This window comes from Zea mays, chromosome 10 (assembly GCF_902167145.1).
Source record: "Zea mays cultivar B73 chromosome 10, Zm-B73-REFERENCE-NAM-5.0, whole genome shotgun sequence".
Lineage (NCBI taxonomy): Eukaryota > Viridiplantae > Streptophyta > Magnoliopsida > Poales > Poaceae > Zea > Zea mays.
In genome coordinates, this window is record NC_050105.1 from 80,097,523 (window position 1) to 80,118,573 (window position 21,051).

At 43.7% G+C, this 21,051-nt stretch overlaps 1 pseudogene; it reads right to left on the minus strand.

Moving 5' to 3' along the window:
- Nucleotides 1–546: 546 nt before the first annotated feature.
- On the minus strand, nt 547–1,047 carry LOC103641272 (uncharacterized; annotated as a pseudogene).
- Nucleotides 1,048–21,051: the final 20,004 nt, after the last annotated feature.

Consider the following 21,051-nt stretch of genomic DNA (forward strand, 5'->3'; position numbering starts at 1 on the left):
TCTGGAAAAGGTGTATATAAACACCTAGCTAGCTAGCTGCCTGTGTCCGTGCAAAACTATCACGCGCAGGCGCACATAGACGCAAGAAGCTAGCCGATCCACCATCACCTGCATCGTCCGGCGACGAGAGAACGTACGCTAGCCGGCCGGCCGATACACCATCACCACCTGGAGATCGGAGATCGGTGGCATATGGCCGCCAACGATCACGTCTTCCGGGCCACCAACGAGGCGTCCGTCGCCCTCCTGCGTGACCTCCGCGCCGGAACCGTCGACCCGAGATTCAAAGCCTTCATCCACCACGCGGACGTTTACACCGCTGTCCCTGAGGAGCTGGTCGCCGACCTGGAGCCGGTGCCGGGCACCGACGTGACGGAGGACGGGTACAACAGGCAGTGGTATATATACTGTCCGAAGCGATACAAGAACGGCGAGGGAAGGACCAGCGGGCACAGGCTGCGCGCGGTGGAGACCGCCGGGACGTGCTGGCACTCGGAGACTGGCCCGAAGCCCATGGAGGGCTTGCCCGGCGCCACGTTCTGCAGCCTATCCTACGGCCACAAGGAGAAGGAGGGGACGTCGGGTCGGCATCGCTTCCACCGAATGGGATGGAGGATGTTCGAGTACGACGACACCCAGGGCGGCGGCGGCGACCACGTGCTGTGCAAGGTGCACCGTTCGTCCTCGTCTCTGGCCAAGAACAAGTCCAAGGCCAAGAGGACGGCGACAGGCGATCACCCCGAGGCGCCGCCAACCAAGGTGATCCACGACGTGCAGGACCCCGCCGGCGCCATCTTCACTGGTGCTTACCCGACGATGGATGATCCCCTGATGGTCGGAGGCGAGGAGGCATCAGAGGCGGACTTGGGCAAGTTCAACCTCGGTGACTTGCTCAACATCGACAATGTCGATTGGAAAGCTTTGCTAGACTATGCCGATGGGAAGCAGCAGCAGCAACAACCATGCGCTGAGCCGGCCAAGCAGAGCAGTGACGTGCAGGTGCATGTGGACCCCGCCGCCACCTTGATGCCCTATGTTCATGGTCATGAACAAGGCGAGGATTCCATGATGGTCGGAGGCGAGGAAGAACAGCGTCGACGCATTGAGGGGTTCAACGTCGACGACTTGTTCGACGTCAACAATGTCGATTGGAAAGCTTTGCTAGAGATGCTAGGAGACGATGAGGAGCAGGGGCTGCCGCTGCAGCAGCAGCCACGCGCTGAGCCGGCGGCCGAGCAGAGCCAGAGCAGCAGGATCGAGGGCCCATCTGTGCCGCCCGTTTGAACATTATTCGTCAGCTCTAGTGTAGCGTCAAGATCAGAACGAATTTAGACAAGTGGTCTAAAATTAATCATCTTCAGGCAACAGACCTGAAGAATGTTTGATGCTTAATACTAGATGTAATGTAGCAGTAGTTCGTTGGAGTCACAAGCTCGTCCAATTTTGACGTGGTTTGAGCACCACAATCACATGCTCTCTGAATTCTAATCACTCATAGCGCTCTCTACTTGCTCATAATTTCATGGAGCACAAGGGGTAGACCAGTCAAGGTCTCTGGATTGCACAATTAGAAAAAAAAAACAATCTCCAGATTGCATCTTCTAGTGTAGCGTCAAGATCAGAACGAATTTAGAATGGAGTTGAGGCAGCACTTGAAATTTTTCTCTTTGTGCAGCCATTTCCTCGATTAATCTTCACACAAGTGGTCTAAAATTAAACATAGAAAATAGAAAGGAAATCATTTATTTCAATCTTACGTCAGACTAGTTAGGAAAGATGAATACACAAGACATTCAAACATTTTAAAATGTTAACCGAACATTAGTAGTGCCAAAATAAAAACGTTACATAAGACATTCACGATGTTGTCGTGTAATACCCTAAAATTTGGAAGGAATAAAGGAGTGTTTTAACTATGTGATTAGGAGAAATTCTTGTTTATTTAATTCCATGTGTATGAGTTATTTGTTTAATCAAATTTATAAATTAAAAATAAGAATTTCATCATGCTGGATTCATTGCCTGCTGCATTTATATTTGAATTCATGAATCATAACCAGATTTGATTTTAGAAATTCAAAATAAGAATTTAAAAAGGAATTAGAAATGGAAAATAGAAAAGAAAAAGGAAAAAAGAGAAACAACTTGACCGTTGTTGGGCCAAAACCCTCAGCCGAACCCAATCGTGGGCTCATGTGCCGACAAGTGGGCCCCGCTAGGCAAACGTCGAGTAGCTGAAGCCATCCATGCCCTCGAGACCAGTCACCGACACCACATGCCCACTCGTCAGTCTCCCATTTCACCACATGTTGTCTTCACGCGCGCACATCACTACTGATGGGCCGCGATATTAGCCGCACGACAAGATTTCACACGCACACACCAGAATCACTAGCATGTGGGGCCATGGTGCGAGAACCGCATTGGCGGGCCTAGGATTTAGAGGGTGGGTATTCGATTTTTTTTGTAGAATGATTTTTTGGAAGATTAAAACATGTCTATCGATATATATAATTAATTATATATGTATAACCTATAATTAAGCACACACTTTATGGTCAAAACTGATTCAATAACTAGTCTACTAAACTCAAATTTCATGAAACTGTTTCAAAAATTTTAAATCGAAATGCATCTGTTTGTTGTTGCTCGGTTGTTGGCTGGCTGCTTGTCCTCTTTGGCATTTTCCAATCGCTAATGCCCCACCTACAGCCTAGTACTGTGTAAGGAGCAAAGCAGGGAAGGTCAAGGTCGGGTTGCCACTGGCTTGGTGGGCTTGGACATTGGCACGATGGGACCTTGCCCCCTGGCTATCTGTCCTGGCACACGGTGACACCCTGACTACGGTGGATTGAAGCCTCGGACGATGCAACAACGAGGCCAGATGCAACACAATGACAGTTAGTCGGTCAAGTATAGGTACCTAGCTGCGCTGTAGAGCCACAATGGCGCAACGGAGGTGCTGGTGTCTCCATGGCACGTGGGGCTGCAAGACGTGGCTAGCGCATCTGATGGCTCTGCCATGGTGCGACTACAATAGGGTTTGGGTTTTTTTTTGCCGTGAGGTACCGAGGTGGGCTTTGTCGCTCCGTTGGCCCTCATTGTAACACCCCGGGATCCACAAACACCCCGAAATGCTACTAAACTACACAACTATCATTCATATATAAAAGTTTGACAGCATCTCCTTTGAAAATTTGCATAAACGTGGAAGCAACAGAGTATAAACAGATATCATGATAAGAAAACATACTAGACATTAATAATCTGCTAGCAATGGGAAGATAACCATAACGACATAAACTAAATTAACTAGTGTGCATGACTAGTTAAAAACAAACATCCTTGACAAGAAGTTTCTAATTAAATCATGGTTGTGCCTAGACAGCATTATTATGAGAGTGAAGGTGGACGTGCTGCTACTTCCCTCATTCCCAACATGAATCAAGTACCAGCATTGAGTAATGCAAGAGTGAGATGAAAATATCTCAGCAAGTAAATTGTTTTGACGAGATATTTAAACCAAAAAATTGAATTAATCAACATTTTAAAGGGATCACAATTGAGATCAGAAATACTTGTAGATATAGAACTCAATAGTCCCAAAATAACCAATGCCATCTCATTTCCTCGAACAACCATGTTGGGGACTTGTTCTCAAATGCTTCGGAGTTAAGAACAAGGCAACATAAAAAGTGTTAAATATTAAAGTCCTTCGTCCTTCAAAACATTATGTCTCTTCGGATATAATGAGTTCCGGACGAAGGTTATGAAGGAAAAAACCTTCGTAAGCTCGATAGATAATAAAGAAGAATTCACATACGAAATACGAAGAATAATTTAAATATTATTATCAATTTATTTTTTATTTGCATTGTCATGTTCAAAATAACAAACTATAAATGTACCTTCAGATTGATGGAAAGTAAAGGTACATGCGTGATGCGAAAAGCGAATGCTAAGTCAGCATGAACAGTACGGGAGTACTGTTCATCTATTTATAGGCAAGGGACGCAGCCCGTGTAGAATTACATTAATGCCCTTTACATTTATCAATAACTCTATAGTAATTCTTCGGGGTCTAATTTGCCTTTTCATCATCTTTAAGTCGGTTCCCTTTTCCTGCTGTCATGCCGAAGCTTTTCTGCGCATAGCTTCGTGATCATCTTATCCTTCGTCATAATCACCCTCTGTCTCACTCAAGCTTCGTCCTGACCGTACTCTTGTATACTCATAACCCGATTCTGAAGATACCTGTTCACATATTTCACTTGGAAAACATTGTCAAATCATGTTTTTGAGGACCTTCGGAAGCCGAAGGCCCCCAACAGTAGCCCCTCGCAATATTAATTTGCTAGAATGATAAATTTATATTGCGACATGGACGAAGGCCTTAAGCCGAAGGTCCGAAAAAACACCTTCCCTTTGCTAGAATAGCAACAGTCATTGACAACCGGGACCCTCCATTTTTCAACGCACTAGGTGTATAAATAAGAGCTTACCACGAGTTTATTTGGCACACTTTCTTGCCAACTGCTCTTGCTCACTCGACTTTTAGTCTGTGCGCAACAACACTTGCTTGGCTTTTTAAATTTTTAAGCTTCGGATTTGAGAGCACTTTCTCAGCGTTTGCGAAGATGTCTGAAGATAAGAAAGCTGTTGCTGAATTGAAGCTGAGCCTTTCTGAGGAGATGCATCTCGGGTTTCTTCAATCAATATCGAAGACCAATACAGAGAAGATCACTAGGGAGATTTTGGAGGGTTTATCTGAAGACACTGGTGACAGTGACAGCTATGATGTAGAAAGTGGGGGTGAAGACTCCGAAGATCGACCGTGGCGACCAAGTCACACAGTCTCCGGAAAGTCGAGCATTAAACAGAGTCATGTTGATAACATGAGGGGAAGATATTTTCGAGACATGTCTAATGGAGGGCAGATGATGGGGAGAAGACTGTGCCTACTCCCGAAGAGAATGAAGTCGTAATCTTCTGAAGCTTCTTAAAGGCTGGACTACGGTTTCCCTTGAGCAGTTTTGTCGTGGAAGTATTGAAGATATTTGAAATCTACCTTCATCAAATTACTCCTGAAGCAATCATAAGAATGGGCATCTTTGTCTGGGCCGTGAGGAGCCAAGGTTTAGAACCAAATGCAAAAAGTTTCTGCAACATACATGAGCTATTGTATGAGACAAAACCCTGGGGTAAAGAGCAGTATCACAACAACTTTGGCTGCTACAGCTTCGGCGCCCGATCTGGGTCAAGCTGTCCCGTGCCAACCTTTCGGAAGAGATGGCCCGGCGACTGGATGACGGAATGGTTTTATGTGAAGAATGACTTGAAAACACGGGAAGATATTAAAGATATCATTATGCGCCCTATCTGGCAACGCTTCGGCCTTCGGAGGCCGAAGGTGGAAATGAATGAAGCAGCCAAAGAATGCCAGAGAGCCTTCGGCGTGGTTTGCTCTTTTATTGGGACAAGGGATTTGGTCCAAGAACACATTGCGTTCAGAGTATGGCCACTTGTAGAAAAGTGGGAAATGCCGAAGGAGACCGTTAGAGAAACTGACGAAGGTGGATTAGTTAGGCTAAAATACACATTCCAATATGGAGATAAATTCATCGAGCCAGATGACGACTGGCTAAAAAGCATTGAGGCCATAAGTGATGAATTGCTTGGATTATACTCGAAGGCCGAAGATACTGCATTATCAGCGGCCTTCGGAGGCCGAAAGAAAAACAGACTCAACCGAGTATTTGATGCAATTGAGTTTGTCTACCCCGACTACCGTTATCCAACGCGTGGTCAAAAAAGAAAGAATACATCTTCTGCGAAGGAAGTTGCTTCAGCCGCTCCTAGCGAGCCGACGCCGAAGAGGAAAAGGGTAAAGGTTCTCACACACCGACCACGTTATATTGAACCGGTCACAGTGCTTGAGTTTGTCGGTGAGACCTCTTCGGCCACCGAAGCTAAAGAACCAACTTCCCTGCCGAATATTGAAGGGCCGGCCGAAGTGCCGGTGACGGAAAAAATAAAAGAACCGAGGGCTGAAGAACCAAAGACATCGGAAGTTCTAAGTCCTTCAGCAAAATTGAGGCAGCTACAAGCCAGAAGGGTCCAGAAGTGACCCCCAAAAGAAAAAGGATGGTTAATGTGCTGGATGTTTTGGAGACAATAAAGTCATCAAGCACAACTCCGAAGAAAATTTTTGAATCTTCTGAAGTGCATATTGAAGCACTTGATGCCGAAGTCTCAAAACATCAATCTGAGACTGAAGCTGGGCCTTCAGAGCCCACCAAGGTGAAATCCTTGGAAGCCGAAGAAACAGAAACAACAGAACAAATTTCGGCTGAAGAAACTGGTACTGCCGCCCCCGAAGCATCTTCCGAAGCCTTCGATTACATTTTACGTCATGCTTCGGGGAAAAAATTGACTCAAAAAGAAAAGCAAGAGGCCCAGTTTTATGCTAAAAAGCTGAAATATCCAAAGGGGGCGTTGATATTCAACGGCAGTGGAGAAGAAGACTTTTTGTATTGTCTCCCTGATAGCAAGGAGATTTCTGTCTGCCGGAAGATGAGCAAGAGCTTCGGATTCCCAATACTAGAAAACGGGCTCTCGGTGTTATCAAAAGACGATCTAGCCGACAGCTTGGCGTACAATAGCTTAAAGGTGCAAAAATAAGGTTTTTTGTTATTATTTCTTGGAATCAAAAATTTTCATTTGTTTAAACTTATTGAAACCAAACTTTTTTGCAGGGTCTTATACTTAGCAATGCCCTCAGGGCCTAAAAAGATTCCGAAGACGAAGGGTGTGTTATGGCCCTGAGCAACCTTCGTTCCGAAGTAATTGAACTAAGGAACGAAGGTCTCGAAAAAGATAAAATATTGCACTCATTGATAAATAGAATAAAAGAAGACGAAGCTACTTTTAAAGTTCAAGCTGAGGCTCAGAGGCGTGAAATTGAAGATCTCCGAAAACAACTAGCCGGAGCTAAAGAGGAACACACACTTGAAGAAACAAAACGAGAAATCAGTGAACAATGGGCCAACCATTTGGAAAAAAGCGTTGAAGAGCTTCGTGCATCTAAGAAAAGATGCTATGAAAAATCTATAGAATGTGTTAGAAAAGTAAAAACCAGCTTCGCCGGCGTTGGCGCTTTTTCAAGTGAAGAGAACTTCACAAGGGGTGACCCCGAAGGCCCAATCGAATGGATCAGCCACGAAGCTGAGGCCTTTGAAGAAATTTTGAATAGCCGCGGAGACATATGTGCCTTTTCGGGTGCCAGGGGGATTGCTACCATTTTGGAGAGGAAAGGCTATGAGCATGTGAAATTCTTGGCACAATCCGAAGCCGCCTTATCCTCCAAAGATATAAAAGACCCCTCGGCCGAAGCAAGCCTGGTCGGTGGAAAATTTTTCACTGACATCTGGGACAATGGTGGTCGAGAAATGGCCCAAGAAATTATTAGAAAAAGAGAGAAAGGCATTCATGACACTAGGAAAGTAGCAGAGGCTACTGAAAAAAGTGTGGATCCCGAAGAGCAATTAGGTACTGACTAGTGGTTTTCAGCTCTTTGTTGTATTTCTTAATTTCAGACTTGCTTACGTTTTGTAATAAAGCCTTACCTTCTCCTCCCTCAGAGCCTACCGAGCCATCGGCGGACCCCCCCCCCCCCCCGCGAAGGGGGACGACGAAATTAGAAAAATGGCCGAAGCCATCATGGATAAAGTTGTTGATCAGCTACTAAACGAAGCTGGAGAAATAGTTCTAAGGGAAGATTAAATGTTATTGTAAAAACATTTAGAATGTAACATTTGTTGAGAAACATGTGTAATATTTTGTAACTTTGAATGTAATATATTAGTTGTTTATGGTTTTATTTTTTACGATGCATGAAACTTCTTATACATACCATTTTTGAGCCTTCGGTGAAAAAACACCTTCCCTTCTTTTCATGCTTCGTAAACAATATCCGTGTTCTCATAAGATCAGTAACCAATCCTCGTAAAATCAATAACCAATAGATCTTTCCATTTCAGAATTTGACGAAGGTATAACTCTTCAATAGCTATTTTTTGTGCCTTGTCACTATTTCTTCTAAACAATCTTCGAATATCAATACTGAAACCCCCTTCTTGCGTTGTTGATGCAATATGATGTATGATGTTATGCTATGCAAATGATGTAATGATGTGATGCTATGCAATATGATATTTGCCGAAGGTCGACATTTTTTCACTGCAAGCCTCCCTTAGGAGCTTCTTCGCCTTTTACTTCAGTGGAATCAGCGTTTATTTTTCGCTGTAAGCCTCCCTTAGGAGCTTCTTCGCCTTTTACTTTCAGCGGAATCAGCGTTTATTTTTCGCTGTAAGCCTCCCTTAGGAGCTTCTTCGCCTTTTACTTTCAGCAGAATCAACGTTTATTTTTCGCTGTAAGCTCTGCATCCCCTTCGGAACGACTTTTGAGCAAAAAACTTACACTGCGCTCCCTTAGGAACGACTTTTTGCTGCTTCGACGAAATTATGTTGCGTTCCTTAGAACAAAATTTTCGATAATTCGAAGGTCCTCCTTGCCACCATAAATTCTTATGCTTCGACAACTTAAGCCTATGGAGAAGATATATTTTCATTATGGTAAAAAGCGAAACTGTTACAAGAGATTAAAAACGACAAAAAGCACTTAAGCCTCCCATAAGTGTTCCTTATTAAAAAAAATAATACTGAATGCGAAAAACTGCTGTCGGGGTAGGATATTTGTCAGTAAATATGCTTCGACTCTGGCACAGTGCTATTGACTGTTCGAGCTTCGGACTCTTCTCTGAAGTCCCGTTGGAGGTGAGTGTGCTGACTCCCTTCTGGCTGCTGGCCGCGTTCCATTGGTGGTGGAGGTGGAGGATGTTGCCAAGATGCTTGGGGTTGGCTTGCCGAAGCAACAGAAGTTGCAGGGTGGTTGCCTACATATTCTAGAATGTAAGGCGAATGGTACGAAGCAGTATGCATGACTTGCTTTGGCTGACTCTGTTGTGCTGCAGCTTCTGCTATCTCCTTTTGCTTCTGGATGGTAACATGGCACATCCTGGTGGTATGGCCCTTGTCCTCACCACAGAATAGACAATAAATTTTCCTTGGCTGATCCCCAAATCTTCCTTCGAAGCCCCTGACGCCTCTGCCCGTTGGAGCTGGCGGCCGGAAAGAGCTTTGTTGCTGCCCCGAAGCTTGCGAGGAGTATTGTGGCCTTTGCTGTTGACTCCCTCTATCATCACTCTGAGTAGAGTTGTGAATTGACCTGACGTGCCTCGGATGGAATCTTCCTCCGAAGCCCCTGGTCATTTCAGAGAACCTGTATGCTTCCTCCCTTCTTTGGCGTAAGTCGTTGTCAGCTCTAATATACTCGTCCATCTTCTGGAGCAGCTTCTCCAAAGTTTGAGGAGGCTTCCTGGCAAAGTATTGAGCTGAAGGTCCCGGCCGAAGCCCCTTAATCATGGCCTCAATGACAATTTCGTTGGGCACTGTTGGTGCCTGTGCCCTCAGACGCAGGAACCTTCGGACATCCGCCTGAAGGTATTCTTCGTGGTCCTGGGTGCACTGAAATAAAGCTTGAGCAGTGACTGGCTTCGTTTGAAACCCTTGGAAGCTGGTTATCAGCATGTCCTTCAGCTTTTGCCATGAGGTGATTGTTCCTGGCCGAAGAGAAGAGTACCAGGTTTGCGCAACACTCTTGACAGCCATGACGAAAGACTTTGCCATGACTGCAGTATTGCCACCATACGAAGATATGGTTGCTTCATAACTCATCAAGAATTGCTTCAGGTCTGAATGACCGTCGTACATGGGGAGCTGAGGTGGCTTGTAAGACTGGGGCCAAGGTGTAGCCTATAGTTCTGCTGACAGAGGAGAAGTATCATCAAAAGCAAAATTTCCATGATGGAAATCTTCATACCAGTCTTCCTCATTATAGAAGCCCTCCTGATGAAGCTCTCTATGCGGAGGCCTTCAGTTCTGGTCATCTTGAGCGAGATGACGAACTTCTTCAGAGGCTTCGTCTATCTGCCTTTGCAGGTCAGCTAGACGAGCCATATTTTCCTTCTTCCGTTGGACCTGTTGATGGAGCATCTCCAAGTTTTGGATTTCTTGATCCAAGTCGTCTTCCAGAGGCGTTGGACTGGTGGCCTTCCTCTTCTGGCTTCGGGCCTCCCTAAGAGAAAGGACATCCTGATTGGGGTCCAGCGGCTGCAGAGTGGCAGCCCCTGTTGCTGAAGCTTTCTTCGGCGGCATGACGAAGGTGATGCTTGCCGAAGGTGTTCAAAACTCAAAAAATGGAAGTGAGTTCACCGGAGGTGGGCGCCAATGTTGGGGACTTGTTCTCAAATGCTTCAGAGTTAAGAACAAGGCAACATAAAAAGTGTTAAATATTAAAGTCCTTCGTCCTTCAAAACATTATGTCTCTTCGGATATAATGAGTTCCGGACGAAGGTTATGAAGGAAAAAACCTTCGGAAGCTCGATAGATAATAAAGAAGAATTCACATACGAAATACGAAGAATAATTTAAATATTATTATCAATTTATTTTTTATTTGCATTGTCATGTTCAAAATAACAAACTATAAATGTACCTTCGGATTGACGGAAAGTAAAGGTACAGGCGTGATGCGAAAAGCGAATGCTAAGTCAGCGTGAACAGTACGGGAGTATTGTTCATCTATTTATAGGCAAGGGACGCAGCCCGTGTAGAATTACATTAATGCCCTTTACATTTATCAATAACTCTATAGTAATTCTTCGGGGTCTAATTTTCCTTTTCATCTTTAAGTCGGTTCCCTTTTCCTGATGTCATGTCGTAGCTTTTTTGCGCATAGCTTCGTGATCATCTTATCCTTCGTCATAATCTCCCTTCGTCTCACTCAAGCTTCGTCCTGATCGTACTCTTGTATACTCATAACCCAATTCTGAAGATACCTGTTCACATATTTCACTTGGAAAACATTGTCAAATCATGTTTTTGAGGACCTTCGGAAGCCGAAGGCCCCCAACAAACCACAATAGGTTGCATAACACTTCACTATGTCAACAATACCTGCAAATATGTATGCATAGGAATACAATGTGTTGAGAACTTGTTCTCAAATGCTATGAGTCGAGAACAAGGCAACACAAGATGTTAAATGTTAAAGCCCTTCGTCCTTCGAAACATTATTTCCCTTAGGATATAATGATCTTCAGACGAAGGTCATGAATGACATACCTTCATCAATGCAGTATGTGATAAAATAGAAGGAGAAACATATGGCGTGTAGAAAACAACATAAACAATCATATCATTTATTCTTAATTATATAATAATGGAAAGGTAAGAACAATACTGGTTACAAAAGTACCTTCGGCTTGATAGAAGGCAAGAGAGTACAAGTGTGACACGAAAGCGAGTACAAATCAGCGTGAACAGTACGGGGGTACTGTTCACCTATTTATAGGCACATGACACAGCCTATGAGAAATTACAATCATGCCCTTTACATTTACTATTGGCCTATAGAAAAATCTATGAGGACTGAATAGCCTTTCCCTTTTAAGTCGGTTCCCTTTTCTGTGATTTAGCCGAAGCTCCCTTGCGCACAGCTTCGGAGCGACGACAACCTTCGTCTCGATCATGCTCCTCATTGTGTACGCTTTTATCATGAATCCGAAGATACCTGTCCATAAACCATACTTGGAAGACATTGTTAAGTTATGTTTTTGAGGACCTTCGGAGGACGAAGGCCCCCAACAGTAGCCCCTCGCAGTATTAATTTGTTTAAGATAACGAATTCAGACTGCGACATGGACGAAGGCCTTAAGCCGAAGGTCCAAAAAACACCTTCCCTTTGCTAGAATAGCAACAGTCAATGATAGACGGGACCCTCCATTTTGGAGCGCGTCAATCATATAAATAAGAACTCACCCTGACCAGATTTGGTACGCTGTTTTTGCCACTTGCTTTGTTTGCTCAATTTTTTAGCTCTTGCTCACCAACACTTGCTTAGTTTCTCAAGCTTTCTAAGCTTCGGTTTGGAGGATACATTTTCGCTATTTCCGAAGAAAAGATGTCTCAAGACAAGAAAGTTTCTGATGAGACGAAGCTCACCGAAGAGGAGAAGCTCTTTGAGAAGAAGAAGGTTGTTGATCCTTATATAGCTGTGTTTTTGGAATCAATGGCAAAATCAAATACAGAGAAGATTACAAAAGAAATATTGGAAGGCCTGTCTGAAGATACTGGCGATAGTGACAGTTATGATGCTGAAAGTGGGGGTGAAGATTCTGAGGACCGACCCTGGAGGCCAAGTCATGCGATTTTCGGAAAATCGACCATCAAACAAAATCACCTTGAGAGCATGAGAGGAAGATACTTTTGGGATATGTCTATTGTGAGAGTTGGCAGAGACAACAACGTCCCTGCCCCTAAGGAAAATGAAGTTGTGATTTACCGAAGCTTCTTCAAAGCTGGGCTTCGGTTTCCATTAAGCAGGTTTGTGGTCGAAGTGTTGAAAATTTATCAGATCTTCCTTCATCAAATAACCCTCGAAGCTATTACTAGAATGGGAATTTTTGTCTGGGCTGTGAGAAGCCAGGGAGTGGAGCCAAGCGCGAAATGTTTCTGTAGCATGCATGAACTTGCATATGAGACGAAGGCCATGGGCAAGGAACAATATCACAATAACTTTGGTTGTTATGGATTTATTGCCCGCCCCAACACAAGCTATCCGGTGCCAACATACCGAAAAAGGTGGCCTGGAGCCTGGATGGAGGAATGGTTTTATGTGAAGAATGACTTGAAGGCAAGAGAAGATATCAAAGAAGTTATTATGCGCCCCATTTGGTCCCGCTTTGGCCTTCGAAGGCCAAAGGTTAAGATTGACGAAGCCGCCGAAGCATGCCAAAAAGCTTTTGGTACTGTCTGCTTTTTTATTGGTACAAGAGATTTAATCCAGGAGCATATAGCCTTCAGAGTATGGCCACTTGTAGAGAACTGGGAAATGCCGAAGGAGACTGTCACCAAGTCTGGCGAAGGTGAGCTGGTTCGACTGAAATACACCTTCAGGTACGGAGATAAATTTGATGAACCGAATTATGACTGGCTAAAATGTATCGAAGCTACAAGTGATGAACTGCTTGGGCCGTATTCCAAAGCAGAAGATAATGCATTATCCGCATCCTTTGGTGGCCGGGGAAAAAAGAGATTGAATAGAGTTTTCAATGCCATTGGTTTTGTTTACCCCGACTACTGCTACCCTCTGCGGGGACGGGGAAAGAATAGGAAAACTATTGCTTCGACCAAGACCGCTGCTTTGGCCACTCTAGATGAGCCTGCGCCGAAGAGCAAGAAGTTGAAGGTTCTTACCCACCGGCCACGTTATATTGAACCGGTCGTGGTGCCTAAGCTTGGTGGAGAGACTTCTTCAACTGCTAAACAAAAGGAGCCCATTCCTCCTACGCAGAAGGCTGAAGATCCGGCAATATTGCCGAAGGTACCCTCAGCGGAGCTAGCTGAGTCGCAGGCTTATAAAGGTAAAACTGAAGAGCCAAAAATCAAAGAAACAAAATGTTAGAAATTTTAAGCCCTTCGGCAGAAGTAACAGTGTCGAAGGCACAAAAAAGTCTTGCGGCAACCTCGAAAAGAAAAAGGATGGTAAATGTACTAGACGTGCTAGAAATAGTAAAGGCTTTAAGTTCTACTCCTTCAAGGAAAATTGCCGATACTTCAAAAATGCAAACTGAAGCTGAGACAGAGCCGGCCGAAACTGAAGCTACAGTAGGCCAAGTTAGTGCCGAAGCTGGGCCTTCAGAGCTTGCCGAGAAAAAACCTTCGAAAATTAAAGAGAAAACAACAGAAGAAAAAGCCTCAAAGAAAACTCCGCCTGAAAAGGTTGCCACTCCTGCTCCCGAAGCTTTGGAAGAGAACATTGATTACATCATTCGCCATGCTTCAGGAAAGAACTTCAGAAGAGAAATGAGAAGCTCACCATTATGCCCAAAAGTTGAAATACCCGAAGGGGGCACTGGTATTTAATGGCAGCGGAGAAGAAGATTCTTTGTACTGTCTCCCGGATAACAAAGAGATATCCGTCAGCCGGGAGATAGGGAGAAGCTTCATATTTCCGAAGTTAGAAGATGGCCTCTCAGTATTGTCGAATGATGAATTAGCTGACAGTTTAGCATATAATAGCATAAAGGTATGAAAATTGATTTTTGTATTTTGAAAATGAATTATTTATTTATACTTAATACTATACTCCTCTTGCAGGACTTGATCCTTAGTAATGCCCTCAGGACACAAAAAAATATCGAAGATGAAGGGTGCACAATGGTCCTGAACAACCTTCGTTCAGAGGTAATTGAACTAAGGAACGAAGGCCATGAAAAGGATAAAATATTAATTTCATTGGTAAACAAGATTAAAGAAGACGAAGCTAATTCCAAAGTTCAAGCTGAGGCCCAGAAGAATGGAATTGAAGATCTTCGGAGACAATTGGCTGAGGCTAAAGTAAAATGTGTTGTTGCTGAAGCTGATCGAGATGCCAGCGAATACTGGAAAATTATTTTGAAAAGACAGTTACAGAGCTTCAACTTCGTACGAGGCGACCCCGAGGGCGTTATAGAGTGGATCAGTAGTGAAGTCGAAGCCTTTGAGGAGATTTTGAATGATCGCGGGGACGTCTGCGCATTCTCTGGCGTGAGAGGAGTTGCAGCCGCTTGGAGAAGGCGGGTTGCGAACATGTTAAAACCTTGGCCCAGGCCGAAGCTGCCTTTTCTGTTGACGACACGAAGGACCCTTCGGCCGAAGCAAGTTTATTGGGCGGCAAATTTTTCACTGATATTTGGGACAATGGCGGCCGAGGAATGGCTCATGAAATAATAAAGAAGAGCGAAAAAGATATCCACGACTCTCGAGAAGCAGCGAAGAAAGCTGAGAAAGCTGCAGAACTTGAGAAACGGATAGGTATTGCTTATTGGCTTGTAGCTTCGTCGTTTGTTTTTTCGAGACTTCGAACTAATTGATTTTTTCTATCGCAGCTGAGCTACCTCCTCCACTGGAGCCGTTCGACCCCCTCGCCGACTCGGAGTCAAAGAAAGCGATATAAATCATTAATATGGCCGAAGCTATTGTCGACGAAGTTGTTACTAAACTGCTTAACGAAGCTGCAGAAACAGTTCTAAAGGAAGAAGAGTAGTTATTGTAAAAACATTTTTAGGATGTTACTGTAACATTTGCTGAACTAAGTTTGCAATATTTTATGTTTACAATTTTGAATTTAATATGTAAGTTGTTTGTAATTTAATTCTTTGCGATGCATGAAATTTTACATAACATACCGTTTTTGAGCCTTCGGCAAAAAAACACATTCCCTTCTTTTCATGCTTCGTAAAGAAGAGCTTTTTATGCCTCGTAAGAACACCCACACTTCGTAAAAACATCAATGCTTCGTAAGCAATAGATCCCTTCTTCCACATCGAAACTGATGAAGCTGTAATTCTCAGCTTACTTTGTGCCTTGGCACCTTTTCATTTTTGTAAAGTGTTCTCCGAAGATCGGCCTCGTTTTCAATTCATGTCATTGGTATGATATGATGTATGATGTGATGCTATGCGATATGATGCGATGAAATGATGCAAAGAATGATGCCAATGCCGAAGACACACCCACGCTAAAACATAATCTGTGCGTCCCCTTAGGGACAATCAAAATTTCTTTGCCGCTTATTTTTCGGCTTCACCGCTTATTTTTTGGTGTAAGTTCTACATCCCCTAAGGAACGTCTTTTGAACTTCTTCGCCTTCTATTTCGGTGGTATTTGCGTTGACTTTTCGCGCTTCGCCTTATTTTCGGTGGTATTTGGCTCTGCATTCCCTTTGGAATGACTTTTGAGCAGAAAACTTACACTGCGCTCCCTTAGGAATGACTTTTTGTAGCTTCGACAAACTTACTCTGCGTTCCTTAAGAACGACTTTTTTGGTAGCTTTGATGAAACTTGCAATACGATTTTTAGCTCTGAATTCCCGTAGGAATATCTTTTTGTAGCTTCTGCATTCTCGTAAATTTGTGACGAAGATATATTTCATTTCGACATAAACGAAGCTAGTACAAGAAATTAAAAATAACGAGAAAACTAGGTTTACATTGATTGTTCCTTATTAAAAAGAAAATGACAGTGAATGTAAAACTGTGCCAAAGGTAGGATATTTGTCAATAGATGTGTTTTGATTCTGGGACAGTACTGTTAACTGTGCAAGCTTTGGATCCCTCCCTGAAATCTCGCTGCTGATGGGTCTGTTGGCTCCCTTCTGGCTGCTGACCTCGTAAATAGGCAGGTTGTGGTGGTGGCGGAGGTGGAAGCTGTGGCCAAGAAACTTGTGGCTGACTAGCCGAAGCAACAGAAGCTGCAGGATGATTACCCACATATTCTGGTATGTAGGGTGAGTGACACGAAGCAGTGTGCAGGACCTGCTTTGGTTGACTTTGCCGGGCTTCGGCTTCTGCAATCTCTTTTTGCTTTTGGATGGTGATTTGGCACGTTCTTGTATTGTGGCCCTTGTCTTCACCACAAAATAAGCAGTAGATCTTCCTGGGCTGGTCCCCATATCTTCTTTCGAAGCCCCTGGCGCCTCTGCCTCTTGGAGCTGGCGGCCGGAAAGAACTTTGTTGCTGCCCCGAAGCTTGTGAAGAGTACTGCGGCCTCTGCAGTTGACTTCCTCTGTCATCACTCTGAGTGGAGTTGTGAATTGACCTAACATGCTCGGGTGGATTCTTCCTCCGAAGCCCCTAGTCATCTCAGAGAACCTGTATGCTTCCTCCCTTCTTTGACGGAAGTCATTGGCAGCCCGGATGTATTCATCCATATTTTGAAGCAGCTTCTCCAAAGTCTGTGGGGGCTTTCTAGCGAAATACTGAGCAGTAGATCCTGGACGAAGCCCCTTAATCATGGCCTCAATGACAATTTCATTGGGCACTGTAGGTGCTTGTGCTCTCAGACGCAAGAACCTTCGAACATATGCTTGGAGATACTCCTCATGATCTTGGGTGCACTGAAACAGGGCCTGAGCTGTGACTGGCTTCGTCTGAAAGCCTTGGAAACTTGTCACTAGCATATCCTTGAGTTTCTGCTAGGAAGTAATAGTCCCTGGCCGGAGAGAAGAATACCATGTCTGAGCCACATTCTGAACTGCCATGACAAAGGATTTGGCCATGACGGCTGCATTGCCTCCATATGAAGATATAGTTGCTTCATAACTCATCAAAAACTGCTTCGGGTCTGAATGCCCATCATACATGGGAAGCTGAGGTGGCTTGTATGATGGGGGCCATGGGATAGCCTGCAGTTCTGCTGCCAAGTGAGAAGCATCATCAAAAGTAAAGGTATCATGATTAAAATCATCATACCATCCATCGTCGTTGAACAAGCCTTCTTGATGAAGCTCCCTGTGTTGGGGCCTTCGATCTTGTTCGTCTTGAGCAAGATGGCATACTTCTTCAGTGGCTTCGTCGATCTGCCTTTGAAGATCAGCCAGTCGGGCCATCTTCTCCTTCTTCCTTTGTACTTGCTGATGGATTATCTCCATGTTTCTGATTTCTTGGTCCAACTCCTCCTCCTGGAGTGTTGGACTAGTGGCCTTCCTCTTCTGGCTTCGGGCCTCTCGGAGAGAAAGGGTCTCCTGATTTGGGTCCAATGACTGCAGTGCGGCAGCCCCTGGCGCTGAAGCTTTCTTCGGCGGCATGACGAAGGTTAGTGCTTGCCGAAGGTGGTCGAAAAAAGGGTTCACCAGAGGTGGGCGCCAATGTTGGGGACTTGTTCTCAAATGCTATGAGTCGAGAACAAGGCAACACAAGATGTTAAATGTTAAAGCCCTTCGTCCTTCGAAACATTATTTCCCTTAGGATATAATGATCTTCAGACGAAGGTCATGAAGGACATACCTTCATCAATGCAGTATATGATAAAATAGAAGGAGAAACGTATGGCGTGTAGAAAACAACATAAACAATCATATCATATCATTTATTCTTAATTATATAATCATGGAAAGGTAAGAACAATATTGGTTACAAAAGTACCTTCGGCTTGATAGAAGACAAGAGAGTACAAGTGTGACGTGAAAGCGAGTACAAGTCAGCGTGAACAGTACGGGGGTACTGTTCACCTATTTATAGGCATAGGACACAGCCTATGAGAAATTACAATCATGCCCTTTACATTTACTATTGGCCTATAGAAAAATCTATGAGGACTGAATAGCCTTTTCCCTTTTAAGTCGGTTCCCTTTTCTGTGATTTAGCCGAAGCTCCCTTGCGCACAGCTTCGGAGATACCTCATTGTGTACGCTTTTATCATGAATCCAAAGATACCTGTCCATAAACCATACTTGGAAGACATTGTTAAGTTATGTTTTTGAGGATCTTCGGAGGACGAAGGCCCCCAACACAATGTGTAAGTCCACTGCCTTCATACCTCTTAGAGTATAAAACCACACCATCTGCAAATATCACTTCAATGAATGCATATGAATGCAATGCATATGTCCTCTGCCTTCATACCTCTAAGGTTATGAAGCCGCATCGTACCCCTCATCGGGCAACGTACGATGCTAAGTTGTACCGGTACGGTCGGACCATAGGTCACGATAAAACTTCAGATGCAAGTGAATCATGCAATGTATATGGCATGCTGCATTTATCAATATACTTCAGTTCCTTCATATACAATACAAACCTCAAACAATACTTCGTTTACCTTCAGATACAATACAAACCTCAAATAATACTTCGTTTACCTTCAGACACAATACAAACCTCAAATATTACTTCATTCACCTTCAGGGGTGTGAATTAATCTCGTGGGTCATACTCGAATCTTCATCATCATCAATATATGATTAAGCATCAATATAATCAAGTAAAACATCACCATAGAGTGTAGACGATGAAACAACAAGTCAAAACGGTAGCAACCACCGCTACATTCACTTGCCTTCATCGAAAAAGAAAAATGTACTAGGCATGATCCGGAGTATAGACACCTGCTGTGGGGCATAAAACTTAGTACATATATTTCACAAACATTTTTCGACAATCAACAAATCGCTCCTACACTTGAAACCAAGACCCGGTGGAATGACTCCCACCCTGAACCACATGCCAAACAGCAGCAGCGCTGTTTGTTAATTTGGTATCTTTAAAATTATAACAGTGGTGATATCAAACAAATACTCTAGGAGTTTCTACACAAAATACTCTACAACTTCGGTATTCAATGGATAATTAAATTTTGCCATCTATAAGTTCTAAAACATCTGACAAGATAACTGACTGAATTTGTTTCAGACAACAGCATAGTTAACTTCAAATTCGATATCTCCCAAACTACTCAACAAAAAATTATGAAATTATTTTGGCAGTAAGAATTTTATCCCTCTACAAAAGTCTCCATAGTTAGAACAGCTAATTCGGCTATTTACTAGATGAAACCTACCAGTGAACAGACCTGCTCATTTTTGTCAGGTAAATAGGAACAGCCACAGTAAAACAAACATAACTGGAGTTTGAAAATTCATATGAATGCACTATTTAACAATCTGGAAAGCTTATGAAATTATCTACAACTTCTGTTACCAACCTAAAGTTTAATTCTGTTGATAAAATTGCCTAAATCTTAAGAGAACAGATTCTACACAGAATTGTGACACTGAAAAACTGCTATAATCAAACTGCAATTACTTTCTGATCTGATGTCCGATTGAGGTGTTCTTCACGGCCACGGAAAGATATACAAATTATCTACGACACATATATAGACTTTTTTATTTTTTTGAGACCACTAAGACTACGGAAAACTGGTATGAACAGAAACTGTCGAATCTGCCATTCTGCAGAAAACTAAATTCGAGATCAAAACCTAACCCCACATCTAATCCAACCTCTAATCCTTTAATCCCCGTGATACACAACCTCCAAAAGCACATATTTACATGGAGGAACAAGGATTTCATCCATACCTAGGTTTTCCCCAAGAAAATCTTCAAGAAGAGATGGGGAAGAACATCTCCTTGATCCTCTCTCCCTCTTCAATTCAACGTGCTCCTCCTCTTCTCGATCCTTGCTGCGTGGGGGGAGATCTAGAGGGAGGAGGAAGCCGTGGATAGGGTAGAGGGTTGCTGCCCAAGGGGAGGAGAGGGAGAGGAAGGGGGGCAGCGGCCAAAGGGGTGGAAAGGGTGGGGGTCGGCTGCAACCAATTGGGAGAAGGGGAGGGGTCGGCTAGGGTTGGGAAGGGGGGGGGGGGCGGCTCCCATCCATCGGATCGAGATCAAAGGCCCAACACGCTCTCCCATCTGAGCTCCCTACCTCTGCAGAAAAAATGCCAAAAGATCTACTGTTTCCCTGAGGAATGCCTCCTGAAACTCCAAACCCCAATGCCACAGAACATGAAAGAAAAGAGAAAAAGAAATTTAACTTCTTTTTCAGAAAATTGGGATATCACACTCTACCCCCCTTAAAAAGAATTTGTCCTCGAATTCGACCACTCCAAGCAAAGCATCCAAGGTACCCCTTATAGCACCACCATTCAAAACATGGGTCCATTATTGGTCTTAATTAACACAAGAACTTCTACCTCGGACTAATTGCCTAAGGAAACTACACAACCTGATATCCAGCATGAATCAAAATGCAATGAAGCTCAAAGCAAGTCATAGATGCAATCAACACTACGATTTCACACCATCGAATTTGGATGCAGCTATACATCAACATCAATGTCTTCAAACAACACTCCTTTATGAAGGGGTAATATGCACTAAGCACAACCCTTACCAGCTTCAACAATTCATTTTAATTCAATGGTGAAACATCCACACCAGATTAATGTATAAGAAGATCAAATACCTCGCCTCAAAGCACCACAAAACAAGTGGTTCTATTGAAACAAAACTCCTAATCTTCCTAAACCTTGTTCTTGCCATCATGAAAAGATAATCATGTAATCTCACACTCTTTGCACCCCACAAAAGGGAGAAAGTCTACAGAAC